This window comes from Megascapheus bottae, chromosome 27, assembly GCF_031878675.1.
Source record: "Megascapheus bottae isolate mThoBot1 chromosome 27, mThoBot2.hap1, whole genome shotgun sequence".
NCBI classification, from domain to species: Eukaryota; Metazoa; Chordata; class Mammalia; order Rodentia; family Geomyidae; genus Megascapheus; species Megascapheus bottae.
Window position 1 is genome coordinate 14,794,117 of NC_143535.1, and position 25,932 is coordinate 14,820,048.

Sequence of the window (25,932 nt, forward strand, 5' to 3'; positions counted from 1 at the left end):
TACTAGGGTTTGAACTCAGAGCCTTGAGATTGACACACAAGAGTTCTACCACTTGAGCCATGCCCCAGATCACCTGGTTTTCAAATGAAAAGACGATGTGTAAAAAATCATTTCTGGATCTAAAGAAAACGGCTCCTCCCATCCTGGTACCCTGTGTGTTCCACCTACCACTTCAACATTGTATTGTTGGCCACTTTTTGTCTCTGTGACTAAATGCCTGAAAAAAAGGGAAAAAAGCTTATGGAGGAAGGATGCATTGTTTCCGAGGTTTCAGCTCAGGGGCTGAGTGTGCTCCATTGCAGTGGCCTGTACTGAGGCAGGGGTAGAGGAGGCAGGTGACCTGGGGCTGCCCACCTCATGACAGGTGGTATGCAAAAAGAAACGAGGGGCCAGCGACACGATTACCCTTCAAAGGGACATCTCTATAGAGCTATTTTCTTTAACCAGATGCTACCTTCTAATTCTCCACCCAACTGTGAACAGATTAACTCCATCGTTTAAATTAGCACCGTCCTCATCCAATCGCCTCTCCACAGCACCACCCACTGGAGACCTTGCCTCAACACAAGTCTTTAGGAGGACTCCTACCCAAATCTCAGCAAACATCGTTTGTTAGACGGGGAGAATCTGCTTCAATGAACATTAATGTCATACAGGACAACAGAGAACTAGGCAATTAATAAGCAAAGTAGGGCTTCAAGCAGGGCTGAAAACACCACCATCCTCAAAGGGTTTGGTGAACGTGTACACAATTATAGCATCACATAAGCACCATGACAGTCACATTCCCTGCTTGGAATAACAAAGGTTGGTATGTTTAAGGAATTTAAAATACCTGAGGAAGACAGAAGTCTATCCACAAAAGGCATTGGCTTTAAAAGTGAGCATCTCCAGAACTTGGGAGGACTTTTAAAGGCAACAAGACATATGATCACATTTATGTTTGAGGATGATCACTTTGGTAACATTAGAAAATGGATGGTTCGTAGCAGAGGAGGGGGGTACAAAACTGGAGACAGGGATGAGTGAGTAACAGTTTAAGCAGAATCACAGAGGTAGTATATATATTCTGAATCTCCTCTGTCCCAATGTTTTAGAAGGAAGGAAGAAAAGAAAGATCTATTTCTGACATTTAAGTGTTAATGACTACACTTCAAGCAAAAAAAGCCAGCAAGCAGAGGCACTTCCAACTTTAAAATGGGGAGGGGGGGCTAGTCTGTTTAGGTAATGGCTCGTTAGAAACCTGGACATATTTCCTCCCTCTCTCCAAAGTGGCCTAGCAGCCATAAAAGTCTGTATCATGGAACCTTAGCACTTTCACGAAGTACGAAGGCTCTTAAAGGTCATTTGGTCAAATCTCTCACCCCACAGAAGAGTCTTTCCACACGCTCCACTCTCTGAAAGTGCCACCAGAAACTGTCCAGTCGTGAGGGGCTCATGCCCTTCAAAATGGCAGTCCTCTCATGAGGCTACTCCATTCACTGGATGGCTATTCTTTCCTTTGGAATATAATCTGTGTCTACAAATGCCCCTTATAGAACAAAAGATGTGTCCTGTATCACTATTCAACTCTCCTCACCCCCAATGACCTCCTGGCTACTGGTGATCTGACTGAAGAAAAGGGAGAGGATGTCCTTCAAGTCCAGGGGAACTCTTCCTTACCCATGGCTGTCTGTGAAAAATGACCTTGTGTCATGGAGTTGTGAATAGTACGATTTAATAAATTTACAAATACAGAAAAAAATACAATGACTCCCGGGGGTGGAGAGATGGCTAGAACACCCAGAAAATCCTTAATCAACATTTCCAAAACAACACAAATATGACCTATTAATCACAAGGACAATCCCCTCCAAAAGTTGAATAAGGGGAAAAAAAAAACCTCACTTAAGTCTGATTCAGCATGTAAGGGAATTCTAACAACACAAACAGAAGCTCTAAATGTACAAGACATACCCTGACAGGAATTATTCATAAGGTTAATGGCCAACAACTTCTCTTTCTGGGAAGTGTGTGATTCTAATCTTTAAAATCTTCTTGGCATACAGTATCCTTGCCATCCCAGCTCTATATTGTCTTCCGTATTTTGGTAAGGCTTTAAAAAATGATGCTGTTTTATTTTAAACTAAGTATCCCATGCAAATAGAGCTGGCAGATATGAATGCCCAAGTCTGAGTCATTGATACTGGCATTTAATCCTGAGTATGAGGAATATAAGCAAACTTAGATGCTCCTATTGCCCCATTTGAGGTCTCCTCTACCCCCTCCAAAAAGCAAACAAAAATAAGCACAGCTATCAGTGGATTTGATTTATGGAATTATGACTGAGGGGCTTTATAATATCAACTCAACTTTACATATAAAAATGAAGTCATGATTATTTTTCTAAGATAGCCCTCAGGGTCTGATTTTCTAATAACTTAAGAAAAAGGTGGTTTTTTTCCCTTTCTCTGCCAATGGTGAAATATCCAATGTGCTAATAAAATTGAACTTGCACAAATTTTCTAAACACACACAGCTTTATAGCAATTTAAAAAGCATGACTTAGCACTGTATGCAGTAACAGAAATGAATCACGCAGATGCAATGAATTGGGCAGAAAAGCAGACATAAGCACATGCTGCATGAGTCTATCCCATCGAATTCAAGGATGAGAAAAACTGATCTTTGGGAAGACTGCTCCCAGTCTTCCCCGCTGACAAGGGGAAGAGAAGGCAGAGAAAGGAAGGGCAAGCACACAGCCTTCCCAGGTGAAGAAAATGCTCAGCTTTCCCTCTTATTGACCCAATAATGGTCCTGATGCAAGCATAACTAACAATTCTTCTGGCTGTTGCCTCTGTCTGTTAGCTACAGACTTGTGCCTCAACTGGAAAAAGTGCCAATATAATTCCTAAATGCCTTCTAAGTGTCAGATTTAAGAAAACTTTAACATCCTAAGTCTGTAACAGTTAGATGAGCCACACTGTTACATATGTCTGAGAATTTCTCATTATTCAATACTTCAAAATAATCATGGCTGGATCAAAGTCATACACAAGCTGGCCCAGGAGGAGTTAAAAAAAACAGCAGCTAAGATTCATAGAGTTTTTTTCTTTTTTTTTGCCAGTCTTGGGCTTGAGCTCAGGGCCTGAGCACTGTCCTTGGATTTTCTGAAGGCTAGAGCTCTACCACTTGAGCCTCAGCACCATTTCTGGCTTTTTTCTATGTATGTGGTACCGAGGAATCAAACCCAGGTCTTAATGCATGCTAGGCAAGCACTCTACCACTAGGCCAAACTCCCGGCCCTCATAGAGGTTTTACTATCTGCCAAGTGCTTTCCTTCCATTATCTCATCTAATTCCCACCAAAACAGTGACAGATATATTGATTTTATCCGCATTTTACAGATTATTGCTTTGACAACTCACCAAGACTAGGTCACATCATTGTCCAAGCTCATAAAAATACTACTAAGAATAGCTGAAAAGTCAATGTCACCTTCTTAATTCTGTCTGTATTAGGATAATATAAAAATAAAGTCAACTGCACAGTTCCAGGCAATGCAACATGGGCAGAATGTGTAATCTAAATTCCAAAAGGCACATCACTACCTCTTAAGAAATAAAGTTCTTACACTCTAGCTGATGTATAGCAGAACAAAACAAAACAAAACACAAAACACTATATTGTGAAGAGAACTGGGTACAGGACTACAGTGGAACAAGAAGAACTGGATACTGGATGCATGATTTAGTCAGTACCAAAATATATTATTATGCTACTGCATTCTGCATCCATTAACAGCTATTGGCACTAAGATTCACAGTCCTAGAAGAAAAAAAAATCTAACTACACCACTCACAATTCCATACCATCCTGGGGGTATAAGTACACCAGAAATGGATTGGGTTAATATGATGAAAAATGTCTGTTTGCAAAAATGATTTGGAGAAAGGGAAGAGGGACTGGGACAGGAAAATGAAGTATGCGTTCCAAAGATTTCACAGAAAGGTTTTGGGGAGATATATTTTCCTTTCCTTAGAACTGCTGGTGAGTCGTGAAAACAGTGCCTCAAAAAAAGAAAGAAAAAAAACCCTAGAAATCCAACAGAATTCTTTAAAAGCCAATCAAAAGGCAAGACACACCCTAAGTGAACTCAAATTCAAGACAGCAAAAATACAGTAAAATATCAAAACAAAAGTATGAACTAAACTATGCTTATTGGAACAAGCATTTCATCTCTGCAAAAGTAATCTGCATCCCATAAAAGACTGACTTTGCTCTCCGTTTTTAAGTTATTACACAATATACATCAGCCCTTACAGGCAAGACCAAACTGTAACACGACTTTACATATTTATCAAAAGATCATTCAAGAGAACTTACCAACTCTGCAACGTGTATACGCCTATGCCTCAGAAGAAAGCAGAGAAGTGCCTTTCTGTACTTACACTGCTAAGAGCATTTCACCACAGCCCTGCTTGTAATAAAGTCCCACTTGTAGTCTGCCTTTGGGTTGGGCTTTTCTCTTACAAGATAAGCTGTTAAGTCATGCCTTGATTTTAGATCTGCTACCATATGGAGCCTTCTAATGCAGCCTTCTCTCCACCCCTCCATCTCTCCTCCTCCCCCCCCCCCCATCAGACTGGCTCCATTCCCTCTCAACACACACACATACACACATACAAAAAAGGCACTGCAGGGCAGAAATTCCTCAGGTGCTCGCTAATGGAATTCCCAGGGTCTTGGAGCCGCTTCGGGGATCAAGAGATCTCATAGCCCCTGCTGGGGTAAGGAGCTGCGAGTCTGTTCCATTTAATCAAATACAGAATGAATTTTCAGCTCTATTCACTAGCTTGTCTCCAGGGCTCTCAAAAGGCACCAGGCAGCTAGAATCACACACATGTGGCTCTTTTAGGCAAGTATAATTAGTTTGATTTTAAAAAGCCACATTAATAATATCACCTCAGGACCATTATTCAGGAGACAGATGACAATGATACTGTATGTTTTAAGCCTGACAATGGGGAGAGAGTGCACAAACAATGGGGGGGAAACTTGAAGGTTAAAAAAAATAAAACCACACAGTTTTTCATTCCACTATATTATCTTTAAGTGACATTAAGTATATTCCATATACCATCCTCTAATTTTAACAGGAAACAAGTGGATAAAGCCATCATGTCTATGCTCCTGAGAATCAGTGAGCTCACACATGCCAAATACACAGCAATATATATATATATACACTATATATTATATATAATCACATGGAGTGTTTACATGCAAGGTTAAAATGTAAATAATAATGTAACATTTTCTTATTAAATCCAAACTAGTAACATTCCATGAAAGTAACACCAAATAAATACTGCACACAGCAAGTTCTAAAACCAATTTACTCATCAGACTCCCAAACCCATTTCTAATATAATTAGTTTGTATAAAACAATAAGATCATCTGGTAGACTACCTGGTAGGCAATCTACTACTCTCTTCCTAAGCCATTTTCTTATCTCCCCTTCAGCAGTGCTGATCATGGGGTTAGCTAATGCAATTACACATTAAAGAAACACATTTTAAAATGCATTTTTATGTGTGCTATGCTTTCCAGTTTCACAAAAAGTGTTGACTTCCAGACATCATTTTTCTGACACTTGACTTAGAAACAACCACCAAGTTTTAGTACACATTCCCAAAAAGAAACACTTCTCAATGTCTCAACTGAATTTTCACAAAAACCATAAGTGAGATCCTTTAGGAAGCCTTAAAAACATTCACAAAGGTAGGGAGGGGGGAAGAGGAAAGCGCAAGAACTAGTTATTAAATTTTATCTGATCTTCTCAGAGCAATGCCTATCACAGAAATCATTATCCATAAACACTGCCAGAGTCTCTCTCTATATATATATGTATATATATACATATATATATATGCCTTCGTGATGGGGGAGGGTCCTATCTTAAAGTGAGCTTAATTCCTTCTATTAAAAAAAAAATCAAACCACCTGTAAAACAAGCAAGGCAACCTACACAAGCTGGACCAGTCTGCTCCAAGTCCTAAAGGCTCTTTGTACTTCCCGCTTGAGAGCCAGAACTGTTTAAGTACTTTGCACACAAGAGAAGATTGACTAGAACCTCAGCAATCAATCAAAGTATCCCAAGTGAGTTGCTACACAAACAACAGCAAGGCACCTCCGGTAACTGATTTCCCTGGTTGACTAAACTATTCAAACAAAGTCAAGATTTCTCAAAAGACTATATCCGAGTTTTTGCAAAGAAAGTTAAACAATATACATTTATGTGTGTTACAGAAATATAAATGTTTCTGCCTTATACACTGCCAAACACACATCCAGGGCACTTCTTTACTAAAATGAAACAGGTTTTCTCCATCTTTCCCATATAACTTCCAGTACGTGCCCGTGTCTTTCAACATGTGCACAACAGAGGCAATAGTATTTGTTGCCTCTCTTGAGCTGCTCAGAATCCTCAGGCACTAATTTTTGCATTTCCACGAGTTTTCTGAGGATTTTTCATTTCACTCTGAACGTTACACTATTCCTATCCTACTTTTTTTTTTCTTATGCCCAAAATAGACTGGCAGTGGGGAGAAAAAAAAAAAACAAAAAACGATGTCATACAATGTCTAGAACTATCCTGAGTAAACCTATTTCATTCTTCAGTCCTGCCCACTTTCTCCTGGCATTGTCGCTTAGCTGATGCCAAAATGTCACTTGGGAAACCCAGAGTTAGGTTTCCTGGCACTGGCCTGTGACTACATCTCACGTTACCTCCTGTTTTCCAAGGTGCCTGACTTGAGGGACACGAAGGCTGGGGCTTCCAGTTTAACCAAGTTTCCTAAATTCCAGTCCTCCGACTAGAACACAGCCCTGCCCTTCAGAGCACCTGCCACCCTCAAAAAAAAAGCAGGCATCTGAAGAGCTCTCCACCTGACCTGGTGGGGTTGGAGAGAGGGTCCGAGTGCCTCCATCCTCCACCGTGACTTATGATAGATGTGGAGAGGGAGAGAGAGAGCCACAAAGGTCTGGAGGCCACCAGCGGCAGACTGGAATAAATCGCGATGCACCACGGAACGCCGTTAGCGATCGGCCCTGCCGTCCACAGAAAGCTTTGACCGCGGGGGTGGGGGATGCGCTCCCTGGGGCCGGGAAGTCACCGGCGGCCGCGCGGGCAGAGAAAGACACATTGTGCAGGAAAGTTCTCCTGCTTCTCCCCTGCACATAAATCACTGCCTCTCGCCGGCACGCCGCGGGGATGGAGGGGGGCGGGGACCCCCACTCCCGCTCCCTTGGGAAAGCGCGCAGGCGCCCCCGAAGCCCACCTGCCCCGGCGAGCCTCCCCCCTCTCCGCCTCCGCCTCCTCCTCCGCCGCGCGTCGCTGTCACCTCTCCCCGCCTCCTCCCACGAGGGGGCTGCGAACGCCCCGGGGACGCGGAACGTCGCCCCCCCCCAACACACACACACTGTGCCCCACCCCGGAGCCCCCCGCCAATCGGGGGGTACACTCATCCACCCGTTCCCCAGCACTTCCCGCTCCGGAGCCGCGTGGACCACCCCCCACACCCCCACCCGGCACCCCGGGCCACCCCTCTCCCCAGACCCCGCTCACCCCCGGGCCCCGCACCTCTCGGCAGGGCTGGCTAAGCCCCCACAGCTCCTGCACGGCAGCCGGCTCCACGAGCCCAGCCCCAGCTCATCCCCCCTCGCGCGCTGGCGGCGGCGGCGGCGGCGATCCGAGCGGGCCCCTCCATGCACCGGGCAGGGCAGCGGGAGGGCGCGGCGCCTCTCAACGCCGGGGCGGGGGGCGCTGGGGCGGGCGAGCGGGCTCGGGGTCCCCACTCCCCCCCCCCAGTCTCGTACCGAGCCGCGCGAGCCGGGCACCCGGGCTCCGGGGAGGGGAGCTGGGGGGGGGGAGGTGGGCGGAGTCTCGGGGCGCGCCCCCGCCGGGCGCTCCTCCCCCCCTGCCCCGCCCCACGCGCGCGCGCGCACGGACGCGCGAGCCGGCTGGCTGGGGAACAGCCGCCAGAGCGAGCGAGCGAGCGAGCGGGAGGCGGGGACCCCGGCCGACGCCGAGGCGGGCGGAGGAGGCCGCGGCACCCCGCTGGCCCGCGCCCCGCCGTAGGGTGCGCGCGCAGCCTGCCAGATCAGCGGCCGGGTCTGGACTGTACCAAGGTACCAACGTGGGGGGGGGTGACACGGTGGTCCTGGGACCTTCTCCCTGCTGTCCGTCTGCTCTCTCCATAAAGACGCCAGCCCAGGACAGCCCCAACAAATCATCACAAGTGACCCTGAATAGGTAAAGATGACCTACACCCTCACGTCACTGAGATGCCCGTGATGTCTACACTCATTTCCCCCTCACCCTTCACTTTACCCGGAGAGGCGGCATTTCTGGCCCGTACACAAATGGTCTGCACGTTCCCGAGGGTCCCGCCCAGGCCCCGCCCCCTGCGCTCCTCCCCCTCATCCTCCCCCTCATCATCCCCTCCTCCTCCCGCCCTCCCCCAGACTCACCTACCTAAGTTATTCTCCAGCCCCACTTCCCCGTGGCGTGAAGTCCCTTGCCTTGTCTCCACGCTCACACTTGCGTTTCTCAGGCGCTTTCATCTGCTTCCTTAGCTCACCTGCCAGCCCTGCGGATGCACGGATGCACGCTGGCGAGGTGGAGCGGGGTGTGAAAGTGGCCCGGTGGGTTCCTCGTACCTGCCCTCCAGTCATTTGATCTCACCGAACCTTCCTTGTTCAAGCGGAAAAGCCGAAACATAATTTCTATTTAAAAGGGTGTTGCAAAACCTAAGTGATGATACTTTCTAAAAAGCACCTGCCATTCAGTTGGCACTTGAAGATTGTAACGTAATTATAATAACTACCCTCACCAGCAATTAGTTTTCTTTTTTTTTTTTTTGAAAATCATTATTATTAGTTTAACTACTAAAGGAACCCTCATATCACTTAGTGGTCATAAATACTCAGTACGTTCAGAAATACATATCCTTCCTTACCTTGAGCTACAACCAGGGTTTTTATGAAAACCTCTGGAAAGAACTCCACTCTGATTTGTTCCCCCTTGTTCCTTCTCCCCCACCCTTTACTTAGTCAAACAAAGAATCTGTATGTATACTGTTAAAACACTGTAGAAAACGAAAAACACAGAAAGTTTAGTTGAAATGAGACTGTTTTGCAAATGGAATGGAAGTCTTGCAAAGTGTGGTGTCTCACTGGGAAGAAGCCTAGCCATCCCCTAGACAGCAGCCCTTCTGCAGAGAATCCCACTAAGGACCTCTCTTGGGACTCTCCAGTGGACCCCCCCTCCTAGTTCTACATTTGGATTTCACTGTGCTGCCTTTATTCACAATCAAATCTAGGAAGTAATCGTGTTTGTTGGCACCCGTTACTCCACTTGGGTCTTATTTGTAAAGTGGAGAAAACATTTCAGATTCAAAAATAGATTGCCATTAGCCAGTTATTCATTCATTTGCTCACTACTTAGGTCAGAAGTATTTTACTGAGCACCCAATTTATGTCACTGCTGGACGTAGGGGTACATAGAGACATAATGCAACCTCAGGGTTTAGAGAAATCACAATCTGTTTGTGATATGGACACGTAAGTCGGGAAGTACACTGAGGCATTAGGCATCAGGGAACCGTGGGTATACCTGAGCAGGGTAGTGAACCCTGTCTAGAATTTTGAAGTGTCTCTTGCCCAAAAAGGTTTCCCAAATCAGGTGTTGGTGGCTTATGCCTGTAATTCTAGTTACTCAGGAGGCTGAGATCTGAGGATTATAGCTCAGAACCAGCCAGGACAGAAAAGTCCTTGAGATGCTTATCTCCAATCAACCAACAAAAAAAGCCAGAAGTAGAAGCATGGCTCAAGTGGTACAGCATTTAGTCTTAAGAAAAAAAAAAGCTGAGATCTTCAGATCTCAGCCTCATGAGTAAGATTACAGGTGTGAGCCCTGGCACCCTGATATGGACTCCTATACTTCTGAAGCAATTCAGACAGTCATATTCAGTCAAAAAAATGAATTAGTAATGAAGACATAGAAGAGGGGATACATTCAAGAAACAAGATAAAAAGATGGCAGAACTTGCTTGCGGAAGATGATTGCATGCGGAAGATAAAGAGAAAAACTCAAGGAAGACTCTTAACACTGTGCTGGCTATTAATCAGAATAAGAAATACCTGAGATGATCACTTTATAAAGAGAAAAATTTGTTGTTTTGCCTCACTTCTTTGGAGACAAATATCAGTGTGTGATTGATTGACCACATTGCTTTGACCATGTGGTAAATTATCATGAGGGGAGCATGTGATGGAAGAAAACTGCTCTACTCACAAAAACCAAGAATAAAAGAGGAAAAGAAAGTTATTACTAGGGTGCCAGAATCCCCTTTGACCTCAATTACCCAAACCTCCCACTAGACCCCACCTGTGAAAGCTTCCACTACCTCTTTATAGCACCACCCTGGTGACCAAGTCTTTGGGCCACATTCAACATGTAAGCAATAGCAAGCATTGAACAATATTTATATTCTAAAGATGGAAAGAATCCTATCAGGAATAATAAGAAATGGTAGAAAGCTATAGCCGAGGATGGGTCTCTAAGCCTCCAATAGCTAAAGCCCCAATTGTCCTGATAGAATTGAGAGGAAGGTTTGTCAGGCAAACTCAAGGTTTATAATCTGGAGAGGAGGCTCAAGGAGGATGGCAGCATGTGAGGATAAGACATTAGGAACTGGGAAAGTTGAAAAATGGAATTTGTAAATCGGGTGCATGGGTGGAAGATCTTGTCAAGGTCATGAATTGATAGTGATGGAGTCGGATTATATGATTAGTCTCCATCAAAATGTAACCACCCAGAGGAAATATCACAAATAACTCCTCCCTGTATAACTAATGTATGCTAATAAATGTAACCATTCAGACATACATTTAAAAAAAATAACACCAATCCAAATTTAAAGGTTTGTTTTTTGTTTTTGTTTTTGTTTTTTGCCAGTCCTGGGCTTGAGCTCAGGGCCTGAGCACTGTCCTTGGACTTTCTCAAGGCTAGAGCTCTACCACTTGAGCCTCAGCACCACTTCCGGCTTTTTTCTATGTATGTGGTACTGAGGAATCGAACCCGGGGCTTCGTGCATGCTAGGCAAATACTCTACCACTAGGCCAAACTCCTGGCCCAAAGGTTTGTTTTTTAATGGAGGATATACAGAAGGAAACTGATGCATAGGATCAGTAAGAGAATAATTAACTCATCATAGAATCCAGACAGTGAACTGGAAAAGGTTAGGAAAGAATGAAAGACTAAAAGAAAATGACTGATTAAAGAAAAGGAGATGTCTTTGAGGTTAAGAAGTAGTTGTAATGAGATTGAACATGGGGAGAGGACCTCCTGGGTTTTTGTTTGTTTGTTAGGATGAGAGTTGATCATTTCAGAAGTAAAACAGCTGCAAGTACTCACTGGGACAAGTTTGTTGATGAATGTTGACTGGTAACATTGTATCAGGACTTAAGATTATCAATATTAATGAAAGCAAGAGACATTGGACTTAAGAGATGGACAGATATTAAAGGAACCAAGAAAAAATGTAACAGTAGTACCATAATCCAAGGGCCTATAGCTTCAGCAATTAGGTGGAAAGATTTTTAGATACTAAATAACAAGATTGCACATACTATGAATCTAGGCCTGAATCAAGTTCTTCTATAATACTAAGCGATCAGCCAGTCAGTGGTGGCTCATGCCTGTAGCCCTCTCTATTCAGGAGACTGAGATCTGAGAATCATGATTCAAAGCCAACCCAGGCAGGCAAATCAGAGGCCCTCTTATTTTCAGTTAGCCAGTAAAATGCATAATATGGAGATACAGTTCAAGTGGTGGAGCTTCAGCCTTCAGCAAAAGACCTAAGCATAAATGCAAGGCCCTGAGTCAAGTTCAACAACAATAACAACAACAGTAGTAGTAACAATTGTTAAAACTCCGACTCCAAGAACTACATAATAGAGTGACTAGAACTTTGAGAGGTGATTTCATCATTTTTTTTAAAATAGGGAGGTAATAATACCTCCTGCAGAGATGTTAATAGGGCCTACATTAGATAAGAAACTATTTAAGGTGCTAGTGGCTCAAAGGCTAGTCAGCCCAAGAAGAAAAAGCCATGTGATTCTTATCTCTAGTTAACCAGCAAAAAGTCAGAAGTAGAGATGTGGTTTAAACAGTTGTGCACCAGCCTTGAGTGGAAACAGCTTGAAAAAAGCTGGACAGCACCCAGATCATTAGTTCAAGTCCCAGTACCAGCAGAAAAGAAAAGAAAAGAAATACCATAAGTATCCACTGTTGAAAACTACATCCATAGCAGAGGCTTGGTGGATGGCTCATGCCTGTAACCATAGCAAGTCAAGAGGCTGAGATCTAGAGGATTATGGTTTCAGGACTTACCATACCAAAAAAGTACAAAAGGCCCTATCTCAATCACAAAAAAATAATGGGGTATGGTGGCCCACACTTAAAGTATAAATAGGCCTTCAGTCTAGGAAAAAGTCAAAACCCTTTTTGAAAAAATCATAAATGCAAAAAAAGGGCTAAGTGAGCCAGGTGTGAGTGGCTCACACCTGTAATCCTAGCTACTCAGGAGGCTGAGATCTGAGGATCATGGTTCAAAGCCCAGTCTGGGCAGAAAGTCTGTGAGACTCTTATCTCCAATTAACCACCAGAAAACAGGAAGCGGTGCTGTAGCCCAAGTGGTAGTGTGCTAGTGGTGAGCTGAAGAGCTTAGGGACAGAGTTCAAGCCCCATGACTGACAAAAGAAAAGGGGGGGGCCTAAGTGGATGACTCACATGGTACAGTAACTGCCTAGCAAGCACAAGACCACTTCTGTATGCACACATACACACACACACATTGAAAGCAGTACTCAAGAGAAAGCTGTACAAGAGGCCAGATATGGAAGCAACCTAAATGTCCATGCGTGGATGCATGGACAAGAAAAAGGCAGCGCATGTGCACAATGGAATACAATTGAGCCTTTAAAAAAGAAGGAAATCCTGTCATTCACAATGTGGATGGAACTGGAGGACATTATGCTAAGTGAAATAAACCAGGCACAGGAAGACAAGGACTGCATGATCTCATTTATAAGTGGAATCTGAAAAAACTTAATCACATAGAAAATGGAGAATAGGAAGGTGGTCGCCGCTAGGATTGGGCTAGGGGGGGAGGGAGGGAGGGAGGGAGGGAGTAGGGAAAGCAAAAGTATCCATCACTGTGTACAAAGTTCCAGTCAGAAAGTGTCAATTCCAGTGATCCATGGCACTGAATGCTAACCACAGTTAATAATAACGTACTGTATATTTCAGAATTCCTAAAATAATAGATTTTTATGAGCCAGGCACAGAAAGTCAAACACCACATGACCTCACTTGGATGATAGAATCTAAACACAGCTGAGCTCATAGCAGCTCATGGTTACTCAAGACTGGGGAGGCAAAGGAGGCTGGAGAGAGGAATGGTCAATGGGTACCAATATCAAATTACATGCCATAAATATGTATAATTGCAAAATATTAGTTGTTAAAAGAACAGATTCTGCTGGGTGCCTGTGGTTCACATCTGTAATTCTAGTTATTCAAGAGGCTAGGATCTGAGGATCTCAGTTCAAAGCCAACCCAGACAGGAAACCCGGAGACTCTTAGCCACGAGTAAGTCAGAAGGTGAGGTATGGCTAAGTGGTAGAGTGACAGCCTTAAGTGGAAAACCTAGGGACATCACTGGGGCCCTGAATACAAGCCTGGCATTGCTCCTACCACCCTCCCCCCAAAAATAACTAAAGAACTTGGTAGTTTATTCTTTGTGGATGACTATCACAATCATTAATATTTATATTTGTTATGGTTTATGGAACTTTAGTTATATTACCCTCATCAAGTAGAAATTCAGAATTTATTGTCCAGAATTTTAATATCAACTCTAATTAGTACCCTGAGCCTTTTGAATACTCGGGGGGCTAGATATGGTGGAGGAAGTGACAGATGTCAAGTGTCCTCTTCAATCACATTGCTTCTGTCCACTAAAGTTTTACAAACTAGCTGGCAATTTCACATGCTGCACAACTGGCTTTGGAACTTAGCTGACCTTATATAAGAAAAAAAAATCAATTGAAAGCACAAAAAGAGGGAAAAGAAAATGACCACAAGCCCATTCTAATTGGTTTACAGCCTTTAAATCAATAACAACAAAAACATTTTGCTAAAAGTACCAAAGTTCAAAACAACACTACACCCCCCCCCCACACACACACATACAGTAAGTTGAGCCCAGAGGACTAAATAATAACAGAAGTCACTTGTCTCCATTTGGGTGATTTCCAAATTTATACAACAAAGTTCCCATTAACTATGCAGGAAGTTCTGATTATTTATGATGTAACTTAATATTGACATGTTATTAAATGACCTGACCCGACCCTCCCCCCACCAAGCTTTAGGAATTTTTTCATCTAATGGCTAACTGCAGGATAGCCCTCTTAAACAAGGCTAAGGGTTAGCAATCAGCAGTTTTTTCCTCTGCAACCTGTTTTTTTTTTTTTCTTCAGAAAGAAATTCCAATAAGTCGACTATATTCTCACTGTCTTGTACATTTCCTGAATTGTGTGCAAAGGATTTCACGGACAGAGAGATTTCTGTGGCCTTTTTTTATGCTGAACAGACTAAACTCCGGAGACTCACTGCCTAAACCTATTACACACAGATCAACTTAACTGTTTGAGGTTTGTAATGCTAGATTAATTTACCCATATGCTTGGTCAAGAGAATATGACTTTCCAGATCTTGGCACTAACAAAGAATGTGCAGATCAATTTACAGGAAAGAAAAGGACAGGTCTCTAACCAAGTCCCCAGACGCAACAGACACGAATGCCATCTTCCCTGTCACTCGGTATGTTCAGCAAAGGAGCCCTTGTCTAAAATATGAAAGAAAGCAAAAGGGCCTAAGAGAGAATGGCAAGGAGTTGAGGGATATTTTCAAAGGAGAGGCAGCTAACGAATGAGTTATTTGAGGCTGGATGGTTGCATAGAAAAAAGCACTGAACTGAGAGTTGGGAAACCTGTCTGGTATAATTTATTCCCAGCTCCCTCATTATCTTCTTGTCTGCTTTGTGGAGTGGGGCCAATCTCTTAGTTTCTATGGTGGAATTTCCCTTCTTCCTCCCCAAGAGGAAAAAAATAAGCAATAGTATGTCAAGATGTCTAAAGGACTGGCATTGTGGGAGCAAATTCTGGCAACTTTAATTGCTTAGATGTGGGTTGTACTAAATAGATTTTGATATAATGTCTTACGTGCTGCTTGAAAGATTTGATTTTAAGTCCCCACAAGATACCTGCCTTCTAAAAGTAGCTCTGACCACATGAGCCTGGAAAATACCAGAGATCTTCCAGTGGGTCCCATTGTTTCCCTAGAAAAACTTGGGTACATTTTCTCATCTGTAAAATACATATCAATACCCAGTAGACTGTCGAGATGATTTCAGGATTTAAAGTATATTGTATTATTTGTACAGTGTTTGATTCATCATAGGAGTCTTAATTCTCCATTAGCTTGGATTGGACAACTACAGCTCTTTATCCATTGAGATTATGTCTTAGGTCAAAAGCAAAAGAATGTTATTAAAACTAACATCTTGGACACTTTCTCATTTGTGAAACAGTAGCTATTTTCTGGAACTATTTTGAGGAGCACATGAAATATTGCATATGAAGTACTTGGAACAGAGATATCAATTAATAAAGATATATTTGTGTGTGTGAATATATATAAACAAGAGCATACTAATAAAATTAATGACTATTATAACTTGTATTATGCCACCATCATCACTGGGGTAAAACTAATTGTACTATCCATTAACCATATGGATAATATTCTCTTTACATGATGATACTTTATCCATAAATAATATAACTTAAGATGTCTGTGATGCAGATTACATGTGCTTAGTACATAGTAAGCATTATAAAAGGGATTGTAAATAAACACATATATACAAAGAAAAGTACTCATAAATTTCTATCATTGGTTTTGCTTTTGCGCTGCCTATTTCCTTTTCTCTCTCTCTCTTTCATATGTATATGTGTGTATGTACCTCTGGGTGGGTAGGGGGGCTTGAATTCAAAGTCTTGCACCCCCACTTGGCTTTTTCACTCATGGTGGCCCCTTTCCTACTTGAGCCACACTTCTACTTCTGGGTTTGTTTGTTTGTTTTTGCTGATTAATTGGAGATAAAGTCTCATGAATTTGTTGGCTTTGAACCTTGATCCTCAGATCAAGTGGCACAAGCCACTGGCACCTGACTTTTGGAGGGCACTCTTAAAGCCATGCTCACAACCCTAAACAGCCTTTAAAATACCATAGTTTCAGATTCCTGCATCTTCTCCATGCCTCTCTGGTTTCTCTCACCTTTGTCTCATCCTCTCTTCTAAACTAAATCCTTCACCAACCTTCTCACTGCCTGCCTGTTCCTAGAGTTCAGGGAGCCCAGTTTTCTGGAGGAAATAGAAATTGCATCCTACCTTTGCCCTTCCATCTCTCTTCATTGCCAAAAGAGAGTACCTGGCCCAGTGCCTGGGCAGCGAGCAAATCACTGTGAGAAGAGAACCTGGAACCCAGGCGTGTGGGGCAGAGGGGGAAGACTTGATAAGCTAATGAGGTGAAAGATTCCTGGCTGCCTTCTGTCTTGTACTCTTCTGCATGGTCTGAGTGTTGATGTTCCCAGAATCCCTCTGTGGATGCCCAACATCCAATGTGATAGCATCAGAGGTGAAGCCTTTTGTTGGGAAATAAATCACAAGGGCTCCATCCAGGTGAATTACATTGGTGCCCTTGTGAGAGGTCTCAGTGAGCTCCGTGTCCTTTCATCATGAAAGGAGGCACCAAAGGTGCCATCTTTGAGGCAGAGTGAGTCTGCACACCAGACTGGTACCTTGATCTCAGACTTGTCAGCCTTGGACTGTGAACAATAAATTTCTGTTGTTTGGTAATGGTGATTTGGATACTGTGTAGTCCAGGCTGACCTTGGATTCAAATCCTCCTGCCTCCACTGCCCAAGTGGTAGACTGCAGGTGTGAACCACAATGCCTGGCATCCGTCTAAGGTATATGTTTTAGCAGCCCACATGGACAAAGATCTCTTCTCACAGCTATTAGGGAATTTAGTGTTTATATTCTGATTATGACAGGAAAGGAAGGGAAGCAAGGAGGGAGCATACACACTTGTGCACATACATGTCTACATATGTGCACATGTGCATAAATACATATGCATGTTTGAGCTACCTATCTGAATGAGAAAAGTTACGCAGGATAGCAGGTCAACAGCATGGTTTATATTTGGGGCCTGATACACTTCCAGTCTGTTCCTGGGGTATAAACGTTATTCGGTGCCCCTTGGCGTCAGGTCCTACCTTCTTCGATGAGGAAACACCATGGAAGAAGTCATTCTCTACAAATGACAGTAATAGCTGGGTGCTGGTGGCTCACATCTGTAATCCTAGCCACTCAAGGGGCTGAGATCTGAGGATCGCAGTTCAAAGCCAACCAGGGCAAGGAAGTCTGTGAAACCCTTATCTCCAATTAATCACCAGAAAACTGGAAGTGGTGCAGTGGCTCAACGTGATAGAGCATTACCCTTGAGCAAAAGAGCTCAGAAACAACACCAAGCCCCCGAGTACCAGTCCCATGACACTACTACCAACAACATCCATGATAAGACAGTAGCAATATTTCAGATTGAGACTCCCTAAATCAACCCTAAATCTGCAAGGTTTTGTGTGCCAATATGGTACCATGAGTGGAAAATTCCACACCTGACCACATATGCTAGATCATGGTAAAAACACAAGCAGACTACAAGTATTCTATGATGTTACCTTCAGGCTTCATGAATGGTCTTTGAGTTTGTACTTGAGTCTCATCCCTCGTCTAACTCATCATGTGTATATAAATATACTCAAATCCACAACAGGCATTTCAGATAAAGGAGTGTCAACCTGTATATAACCCCTGGCTGTTAGGAGATGTAGAACAGTGTTTTGCACGTAGTAATCTCACTGCTTTGACTATTATTGTTCTTGGATGACTTGCTTTAATTTCAGAACTGTCTAAAGTTAGAGAGAGGGCAGACTGGCTTATATTATGATATCTTAGGTTAGTGACTGAAACACACTGAAAATCTTTGTTCCTGGCAAAGCAACACTAAGCTCTCATTTTGGTCCTACTTATAAATTCTGCAATGGAAAAAGTAGGGGAAAAAATTGGTGTTAGCCCTTAGGGACTTCATGATAGGGGCCTAAGACTCATTTGGTAGAAGGTGTTCAGGCCACCCAGCCCCTCCCCCCACCCCTCCCCAGAGGTGGAAGGAGATTAAATTGATGATCTCACCAGGAGAGGGCTTGAGTCTGTGATCCTGTAAACAGACTTCTATGCGTTGCAAACCATGAGCGTTTTTGTGGATTGTGCTTTGTGTAGAAAAAGCCAGAGCAGTTTCCAGAAGTCTGCAGAATGTTAGAGCTGTCACTTTGTAAAGTAATGTAACTCTGTCTGTTACCCCCACCGATCAGCAAAGCAAAGCAAGGTATATGTCTCCATGAGTCAGAGTTTATTTAATATTCACAAGCCTGGCAGATTTTTTTTTTGACTGATGAAAATCCCTTGCAAACAGAGGCTGGGCCTGTTTTTCTCCACACTTTCTTCCCCTTGCCAAATACAGAGTGAGAGGTTGGCAGAGGCAGTGCTAAACTGGTAGGGCTGATGAGATACTATCTCTGTCTTCTTGTAACACAAAACATTTATTTTGCAGCAAGTGAACACAAAACTGAATGGAATCCAAGATTTGGAGGAGCAAGAGCCACGGTTTTCCCCAAATACCAAGCATGGCCTGCTGGGTTTGTTGACTCTTTGCTTTCATCACCTCTTTGAGTAGAACACCAACTCCACCAGAGACGTACATACGCCACTATAAAGGCAAAAGTAATTCTCAGAAGCAACATACCTCCTCCACTGCTGCTCCATTAAGTAGAAGCTGGCAAAACCCAGCTTGGTTACTCTTTGCTCTCTAGTTGTCTCTCAGTGTGCTAGGCAGAGATGTCTGCCTCCAAAACAGCTGGGAAAATACAGGGCTGTGGTGGGATGGGGTCAGTGGCTGAGGCCTGGCCCTCACCAATGCAAGGTGACCACCCATCATGAGCTGAGGCCTCAGGAGGTGTCAGTTGCCCAAACTCACTTGTTTCCATTACTGTCTCAGAGGAAATCCTAGAACTTACTAGATACTTGGGCAAGTTATATAATCCCTGCTCCCATACCTCGATTTCCTTATCTGCAAAGTGGGGATAAGAATAGTTCCTCGTGGTGAGAATTGAAACAGTGAATTCAATAAAAGCATGTAAATGTATGAGTACTGTTATTGCTGAAGACAAAGTACAGTATGATTTCCTTGTAGGTAGAGGCCATGCAAGTCAAAAAGTCTTTGATGTATGTTTTCCACCACTTAGCTGTGCCTGCAGGCTGGACACTGCTGCCTTGTCTATGGCTTTCTTCCCCTGATCAGCTGCTTTCTCTTACATCAGACATGACTTTGTGTTGTCCTGGAAGTGCACTGGATTTATTGCCAACTTAGATTTTTCCAACACGCTCTCTCTCTCTCTCGCTCTCTCTCTCTCTCGCTCTCTCTCTCTCTCTCTCTCTCTCTCTCTCTCTCTCTGTGTGTGTGTGTGTGTGTGTGTGTGTGTGTGTTGATCCTAAGGCTTGAACTCAGCACCTGGGTACTGTTCCTGAGCTTTTGTGGTGCTCTACCATTTGAGCCACAAATCTGGCTTCTTGCTGGTTAACTGGAGGTAAGAGTCTTCCAGACTTTCCTATCCAGGTTGACTTCAAACTATGATTCTCAGCTCTCAGCCTCCTGAGTAGCTAGGATTGTTATAGGTGTGAGCCACCAACACTGGCATATGTTCTTATGTTCTTTATCTTGCTTCCTGGCAACGGCCTGCACCCCTGAGCTTCAGTTTGTTCAGCTATTTTAAGCACAATCACTGTCTAAGTTTTTCTTTGTGTGAACACAGAATGATCTTTTTTTTTTTTTTTTTTTTGCCAGTCCTGGGCTTGAGCTCAGGGCCTGAGCACTGTCCTTGGACTTTCTCAAGGCTAGAGCTCTGCCACTTGAGCCTCAGCACCACTTCCGGCTTTTTTCTATGTATGTGGTACCGAGGAATTGAACCCGGGTCTTCATGCATGCTAGGCAAGCACTTTAACCACTAGGCCAAACTCCCGGCCCCACAGAATGATCTTAAAGCTGGTCCCAGAGGGGATTTAGAACCATAGTCTTGTGGGAAGTGTGTGTGTGTATGTGTAACCAAACTCAAGCTTTATTGAGCAAGTCAGTCAGTTGGCCAACCTCAGCACAACTGATATTTTGAAGCAGATGATTTTTTCTTGGATGGGACTGTCTTCTTGTGCTCTGTAGACTGTTTAGTTACAGCATCCCTGCTCTCCACCTACTCAAGGCCAGTTGTACTTATTCCTCCAACTTGGAATACATATCCTCAGCACATGGCTGGAGTAAGGCTGAGATTCAGCAAATAAAAATAGAAAAATCCATTCCATCCCACAGTCCTTCTAGAGGTGACTAACAAAATCTCCACAGGTCAAGACCCATGGACTTAAATGCACAGTGTGTTTCATTGCCTTTTACCCACACACACACGGTGTCTTGTAATCCTACCCATTTTCAAGATGGAAATGCAGAGTTTGAGCGAGGGAACATGCCCACAGTAAGACAGATGAACGATGCCTGTGCTCTTTCTATTTTATCACAGCAGCTCCACAGAGTTCATCTTCGTGCAATATCTTCCATGTTTATGAACATCTGAGCCCTCATCCTACCCCCATTTCGACCATATCGAGCTGATGCTTGCTATTGGGACATCAGTGGTGTGAAGCTAGACCTTGGCCTGCGGTCCTCTTTGCTCCATACAGCTCTCCAAAGTATCTCTTGGAGAGAAGGCAAAGGGAGGAGAGAAGGGGGACAGAGTGGTAGGGGTGCCTGGTACCTGTCTCCCACATTTCTGCAGCCGAAGCCTGAGGAGACAAAGGGCAGTACATTTTCCTGGTTCTATCACCCAGCTCAATGGGGCTTTCTGGATCCCTGCCCTCCAATGCTCCCGGGCCTTATTAACAGACCTCAGCTGTTGCCCAAAGCCCTTACCTCACCCAAGAGGGCTCTATTTGCATGATAATTCCCTCTTTGGGGGGAATTATTGCTTAATTAAAGAACAGCAATCGCTTTAATTAGCATGTCTCCTTACTCACTGGTACTTTGCATGGATTCAAATGAGCTCCTCATTAGGCATTGGCACTTGGACAAATCTGGGGCCTCTGGCTGGGAAGGGAGACTCCCAGGACAGCCACCATAGCCAGACCCTCAGTGGTAGGGCGGCCCAGCCTGCCCAGAGCACAACCCAGGCTTTGTGAAGGGGAATAGCAGACAGGACCTGGGCCAGCACCCTTTGGGGTCCCGGACCCTGCACACAGAGGAAGGCTAGGTCCTGGAGAGTGGCCAAGGGCTTTGTCTTGCCTCTGTCTTCTCTCTCCAGCTCTTTTGCCCTCCATGTTTTACTGCCATTCACCATCTTCCTCCCCTGGAAGGAAATTATTTCTTTGGGCTTCTTTCTATGACCCTCATCCTCACCCCTTTTCCTCTGTCTCTCGTACCCTTTTTATTAGAAATGTCTCAATCTGAAAAAAAAAAAAAAAGAAAAAACCAAATGAACCAAACAACCAAACAAAATACAAAAATGCCTGTATTGCATCTGAAATGGGGCTCACACCCCTGGCTTCTCTTGCTGGAATTTAGGACATAATCCAAGAACTACCCTGAATAGATAGGAAAAGTAGATTTCCAGTAATGGACCAGCGTACCTCCATGACAGTCAGAAACTCTCAGGTTAGTTTGTAGAGTTTAGGCTAACCATGTTCTGCACAATTCGCATAATGTCAGCTAGTTACACTTTGATACTTTTCTAGATCTTTCCTAGAATAGAATAATGGTCCTTCTCCAGAATGAATCCTGTCTCTTCTGCTTAGGTGTCAAGGTATCCCATTCCTCCCCCCCTGCCTCCCACACTTCCTGCAACACACACACACACACACACACACACACACACACACACACACACACCACCTCTCCCTCAGGCAGTAGCTGTCATTCTGTTTTTATCCATAAAGATAAAAGCATACCTTTAAAAAGTGATCAAATAGAATGATCCCTAGACTTGTACTTGGAAAATTTTGTTTGGCATATAAGGGAAGAGATATCTAGGACAGAAGAAAGTGACCATCATACCATGACCCCAGAGAGATAAATCTAACCCTTCTTTTCATTTGAGACCCTAGTTAGCGAGTATTGGCAAAGACATATCCAGTCTTTGTCTGCGTCTTCTGTGACTCCATCTCCCTCTGGCCCCATCTCCTTCAGAATAAGTGGAGACCTCTATCTTTGGAGTCCTCATTTTTTTATTGAAGGAGAAGAGAATTCAGCAGATGGAGATAGTGCTGGGAGCAATTTCAGGGAGTCTGGATGGAGAGGTAGAAGGAGGGGTTGGTGAAATCTGGGGGAGAATGGAACTGGCATCATCCCGTGGAGAGAGTAACAACAAATCAGAGGTAAATCCACTTCCTGGCAGGAAGCTGAGCCTGAAACCAGATGAAGCCACAGCAGTTCAAAGGCAGAGTGACACCCAAACAAGAGAGCAGCTCTTAATCTCCCCTCAGAAAGCTGAGAACAGAGCACTCTGGCCCAGGAGGGAGACCGCTGGGCTTTGTTTAACTGGGATTGAAAACACAGCCCTATTGAGAGGCTGGGACTTTGACACACAGACCCTGAGGGGCAGTTGCCAAGTTGAAGGCAGCCGAAGGCTGCCAGCTTTCACCTCTTTAGTTCTGGGCTTGGCAGTAATGAGGCGAAGGGCCGGGACTTTTCACTGGTTAGGTCAAAAAGGTTTCCTTATTAGACAAACAGCACTGGGCTGGGGGTGGGGTGGAGTGTTGAAGCTTGGAAGAGAAGTTTTCAGAAAAGGGGCAGGGCCATACTCACCCCTGTCCCCCAGCCCCACTGCTGAGGCCTTGGGCTCATCCTCTCTGTCTCAACTCCTTCTCGGGTCCAGGGCCAGGGAGTGCCCAGACAGACATGGAGTGACAACCAGGTGGCTGGTTCTTGACCTAGAGATCAGTGCCTGGGACAGGGTAAACAAGAGGGCAACCCCCAGCCACTGGACAGACAGCCTGCCTGGCAAGTGGTCTCCCTTTAGAATCGTTCCATTTGCAACACTGTGGCTCCATAGTGCTCTGCAGGTGTCCCTGCAGGTATTCTTCAGGGAGCTCAAGGTTTGGGGGCCTGGGCACTGAGCTTTTGTATTCAAGGCTAGAGCTCTACCTAACTTGAGCCACATCTTGTAGAGTTTTGGTGGATAATTGGAGATAAGAGTCTTGAGTGACAGATTTTCCTGCCCTGGCTGGCTTTGAGATCTCAGCCTCCTGAATAGGTAAGATTACAGGTATAGGTCACTGGCACCTAGTAGAGAGCTCAAGATTTAGAGATGAGGCTCAAAGGCCATAGGTATCCTATTCGCTCGCTCATTCAGCTCAGCCAGAACAACTTTATTCTTATTTGCTTGCTATGCCTTCCATGTAAGATTTTTTTTTTCAATCATGAACCTTGAAGTCAGGGCCTGTGCTCTGTCTGAACTCTTTTGCTCAAGGCTACCACCTTGAGCCACAGTGCCACTTCCAGTTTTCTAGTGGTTAATTGGAGATAAGAGTCTCATGGACTTTCCTGCTGACTTTGAACCATAATCCTCACACCTCAGTCTCCTGAGTGGTTAGGATTTCAGGCGTGAGCCACCTGCACCTGGCTGATGTAAGATTTCATTTGAAGAAACAATTTCAAAAGCCAGAAAGTGGGAAAGACCCTGGCCTATGGCTGAGAAGCCTGGGCTTCTCTCCATTATGGTCATAATGCCTGCAGAATTAGCATCGGAATGTAATTCACTTAAGAAGTGCTGAGGAAGCACTTGCTATGTGCCTGCTCGTTCTACAGCACAGAGCGATGCAGGAATGGGTAGAAATGGAAACCAATAACAAGGAAGCAACATCAATGGTTACTAACTAGGAGTAACCAGAGTAAACATAAATGAAGTGAAACCAAGACTGGGAAAGAGAAATGAGCAGAGACAAAGAACAAATCTATTTGCAAACTGGCTTCAGAACTTCCTGAAAGGCAAATGTGGGAAGGTGAAAAAGAGTGTAAGTGAATAAGAGAAAGTGAGCAAGAAAAGGAGAAAGATGGAGAAAGAGAGGGAGACAGAGAGATAGAGACAGAGGGAAAAAGGAAGATACCAAGTAAGAGTCACTAAGAAACAGACACTGAGAGAGGAAAAAGATGAGACCAAGAGAAAGAAGACTAATTAATGAGAAAGAAGAAAAGAGAAAGATGGAGAGGTAGTGACAGAGACCTTAGATCCAATTCTTCTTCTTTTTACCAGAATGGAGGGAAATACGTTAGCTTCTTGGCCTAACCCAAACTTTCTCCATGTATAAAGTTTAGAAGAAATTTCTCACTATATTTCTTCCCTCTACAAGGTGCAGAATAATGAAGTGGTATAACCTCTTATCCTTAGGCACCGCCACCCCTGCCCAGAATGACTTGTCCTAACTTGAGGTCAGTAGCCTTCTCTGCTTCATGGCAGCAGCATCTCCCAGAGCAACATCAGCAGCCGTGGGTATCTCTCAGCATCCCAGAGGGTCAGCATCCCAGATCATCAGCTGTATCCTGGGGTAATATCAGCATCTCAAAGTAACATCACGATCCCAAGTCAGCAACCCAGAGATAGACACAATCACGCTTTCCTCCTGCTTTGGTCTTTCAAGTAGCTGTGAGTTCAGGCACATCCCCTGCACCTGGTGAACTGCAAGGAAACCACCTCAGTATCTGATGTGAAACGTCCTTCTTTATCCGGTGACAAACCCAAATAATCCTGTACGCCAGGCTATCCCTCCTGTCCAACAAATAACCTTCAGAAATGCTCTTTCTTACATTTCAACGCTGCACTTTGTTACCAGATCAAGCCTGCCTTCCTCTCTCCTCCAGTGGGATTCTTTTCTAGAAGGAAACTTGGTTGTTTGTGCAGAAAAGGGGGCTTATGCTTTGCCAAATTTGCATCGGCGTATTTCAAATTATAATGGTGGGTATGGCTTAGAAGCCATGTTTCAAAGAAAAGTATATTTTTAGAAACTCTAAAATTTGGTGAGATGGAGTCCATATTTTTCATTTAATCTTCTATAAATGTCACTTTTGATAGATGCTGAATGGTGGATAGTTCAATATCATGTTCCATAAAGAGATCCTAAAATGCTGATCTTCTGTATTGATAATGGAGACTAGATCCATATGTTTTGACACTGGTTGACTAGGTAGTAATTTGATATTGTCTTGAAGGTATCTCATCTGGGCCCTGGTCTGCACAGAGGGTTGATTCTACTTCAGTATAAAGAAGAGCTAGAAAGACACTCATAGGGAAAGTCGGAATTTTTCTTTAAAAAACAATCTTTCTTGTGGCACTGAATCTCATGTTTACTAGGCAGGTGTTCTAACACTTAGGTCACTTTATCAGTCCCCTTTTGCCTTGGCTATTTTCAAAGCCTGATCTCATCTTACGTGCAGGCAATCTTCTTCTCTGTGCTTCTTCTTATCTGTGCCCACAATGCCCAGTCATTAATGGAGGTGAAGTCTCATGAACTTTTATTCCCACATCAGCACCAAGCCATGAGCTCTCAGTCTCTGCCTTGCAAGCAGCTAGGATTATATGCTGGAGCTGCTATGCCTGGCTTAT

General features: G+C 44.1%; 1 protein-coding gene across 2 annotated transcripts in view; it reads right to left on the reverse strand.

The window, feature by feature from the left end:
- Cdon (cell adhesion associated, oncogene regulated) overlaps nucleotides 1-7,757 on the reverse strand; it is a 76,467-nt gene extending 68,710 nt beyond the window's left edge. For both annotated transcript variants that reach the window (XM_090319678.1, XM_090319677.1), the window contains exon 1: nucleotides 7,626-7,757. The gene's annotated coding sequence lies outside the window, so the exon portion shown is untranslated. The remainder of the gene's footprint in view (nucleotides 1-7,625) is intronic.
- Between the last annotated feature and the right edge of the window lie 18,175 nt (nucleotides 7,758-25,932).